The following is a 3,247-nucleotide window of genomic DNA, read 5'->3' as shown; positions in this document are numbered from 1 at the left end:
GAGGGAGAGGCTCAAGCTGTGAGGGCAGTCTGTGGAGTAGGAGCTGCAATAAGCCCACATCCTCTGTGGGCTGAGCACCGCGGTAGGGGGTAACACACTGTGGTCAATGGGTTTAACTGACCACCTCATGGTCTTTCCTAACACTCCCCTCAGGCGATGATGATGTTGACTGTAGAAAAGCTCTGCTGGGCATCCAGGCTCTGTCCTGCCTGCCCATTTTGAATGAGTGTGTGAAGGGAGGAAGTTCCTACAGCTTTCCACAAAGGACTCCAGCCTGACTGCCCCCACTCACCTTCCATACACCTCACTGTAGTGACCTAGTCCTGCCTCCCCTCCTCCAGCACATGCCAGAGTATTCACAGCCAGGAATCCCATCTAGCATCCTGTAGCTCACATGCCTTGTCCCCCATAGGGACAGGCTGCATGTGGGGCACTTCCAGTGACTTCCCTGTTTCTGTTGTGCCCAAAGCAACAGTACACCCAAGTTCTGCGTTGGGGCAAAGGGAGAGGTTGAAAGCAATGTCTGGCGAGGAGACTGATTGCAACACACTAGTGTGACCCCATGTGCTAGCTCAGCAGTAGAGCACTTGCCTGGGACATTAGGGAGCTGGGCTTTCCTTCATCAGCTGCAATAACTTCATAAATAGGCCATGAAGTGTGAGCAGGGTGAGGGCAGCCCCTGGCTGTCTCCCAGAAAGATACCCTGTGAAAGAAGCAGTTCTATAAACAGACAGGGCTGAATGAAACATCAGCACATGTTCCCCAGGGGACAACACGTCCACACCCCAGTTAACATTCAAAACAGGTTCCTTTCTCCTGGAGCATGTGACTGTGTTGGGAAGCCCAGCTAAGATAACCAAATTGCAGCAATGGGAAGAAGCCAAGCAGAGGTCCTGCTTCACCAGGAGCTGGGACTTCCACCTCACGTGTTCATCCAGAGGAGTCAGAGCACAGCACAGAAGAGGTTGGTGTCATTCCTCCCAATTTATAGAAAGGGAAACTGAGGCACAAAGCAGTTTGCTCAAGGCCACGCAGTACAGCCAGGTGTCAATTCCAGCTTAGAGTAACCTGCAGGCCATAGGCAACTGGTAGGGGAGGCATGTTGGAGGGGGGGCACATGCCCCCCCCCGACAAGGCTGTCCCCACTACCGACACAGCCAGCAGAATCTGCAGGTGCTCACCAGCTCCATCCCCACTGCCAACGCCACCGCTGTCTTCTGTGGGCGCCCCCCCAGACTCAGGAGGCACCAGTCACCCATGCTGCAGGCCTCAGCCTTGTTCTAAATTCTCACCTAGTGCCAGACACAAATGTCCCAGCCACACAGTCCCCAGCCCATTGGCATCAGTAGAAGGAGCAGAGTCACTGGTGAGCACCAGTGTGGCTGGGAGGAGGATGTGGCCCAGTAACTTCTGAATGAGCAGCGTAAGGCCAGGAGCCTGACTGAGCCAATGGTGAGATGGGAGAGAACAGATGGAGAGCATGACACAGCCCAGTCCTCCCCACCCCCCCCCCCCGCCATTGTGATGTTCCCACCAGATGGGAGGAGGGAGCTGTTTCAGTCTCAGGCAGGATGTTTACTGGGGGCCTGGGGTCAGAAGTCCTGGCCAAAGCCAGCGACATTCCACTGTCCCAGCTCGCAGGGGAGCACGGCTGGAAAATGCTGACCTCTCATTAGTGCGGAGGGCTGGGAGCTGGGGCTGTCAGACCCTGGGAATTCCCAGGGGCAAGAGGGAAAGAGATAAACAGTAATTTCCCAAGCAGGCTGCGTGCTCTCTCGCATGCTCCCCCACGCCCCAACAGGGTGAGGCAGCCAGGCTGGCTTGACCCTCCTGCTTCCTCTCGCTAGGAGTTCACAGCAGGCCAGCCACTTTGTTCTCAGCACCTGGGCTCTTTATGGCCTCTGCAAGGACTTCTGTTTTGGGTGAGGCTGAGGGCACAGGAACACCCCACCTAGAAACACCCTCCCCCCACAGAGCATGCTTCCACAGTCGTATTATTTTCCTCACATCAACCCCCCCAGCCACTTCCCTCCAGCAGAGGTGCTTGGTGCCCACCTGCCACCTGGATGTGGATGGTGGGATGCCAAGAGGGAGGGTGATGCCTTGCAAACAATTCCCTTCCGAACTGTAACACTGAAATAACAACCTCAGGGCAAGCCAGTTGGGGATAGTCCAGTGAGATGGCTTTTCCGTGGAAAGTCTGCCTCATCAAAGCCACAGCTTTTCCTGGGCATAGACATATCTGTTTCAGTTTGGGTGGAATTTTTTATATGGAAGAGAAACATACAACCCCATCTCCCTCCCAATAGCCTGGACTTTGGAGCGTGCAGCTGGGTTTGGAGAAACTGGAGTTCAATTCCTTCCTGGTGGGAGTCAGGGAGAGCTAACTCACGTGGGGTTGGGGAGGGCATCTTCCCTCTGCTTTGTCATTTTAAAAGCTCTTGGCTTCATTCTGATACAGAACAGGAGAATATTTGCACTCTCAAAGGCTTTTGTATGCCAGGAAACTCTTTCTCACCCAGCTTTGAACTCACTGTGAGAGACTCCACTCCTTAGGTACTTAGGTCCCAGCTGGTTTGCAGCTGGAAGGGCCTGTGCCCTGAAGCATCCCCTGCAGGGATCTGTGGGGCTGAGAGTACTTACCCATCTCTTTTTTTCCACTGCAGAACCTGGTGCCACAGCTAGCGGGCAGGCAAACAGGTAAGGACACATGCTGTAGTTCTAGCTCAGTCTCCCCTGCATGGGCAAGTGGCAGGCTGCTGTATTTGCATTCTGCCATGCCTAACCCACATGCTCCTAAATTTCCCGAGTCTGGGCAGAGGCCAGGCACTGCATCTCTAGGTAGGCTCTTGGGGTGCATATTGTCTTTCCAGTATCTCCTTTTGAGAGATGATACTCTGCAATCCAAATGCCAAGGCTCTGGAGACTGCAAGGTCCCCCAGACTTCCCTGTCACCTAAGTCTACTCTCTCACAGACCTCAGCTGGGTGGGAACACCAGTTTACTTCTTTTACACAACTTCAGGGTCACAGTGGAAGCAAAGAGACAAAGGCTTTGTATAGGTCCAAATAGACAACCTCTCTTTGCTTCAGACCAAACAAGAGATATATATAGAGCAAAATGGTAAAACCCATGCACACCACTCCCTGCCTCTCTTTAATATCCCTCCCAAGTACCCTTTGGGATTTGGTCAGAGTGCTCAGGGACATCCAGGATTTCATAGATTTCATAGACATTAGGGCTGGAAG

Source organism: Gavialis gangeticus, unplaced genomic scaffold (assembly GCF_001723915.1).
Source record: "Gavialis gangeticus isolate Ggan-Ray unplaced genomic scaffold, GavGan_comp1, whole genome shotgun sequence".
Lineage (NCBI taxonomy): Eukaryota > Metazoa > Chordata > Crocodylia > Gavialidae > Gavialis > Gavialis gangeticus.
The sequence above is the reverse complement of the archived record's forward strand: the minus strand, read 5'-3'. Positions refer to the sequence as shown.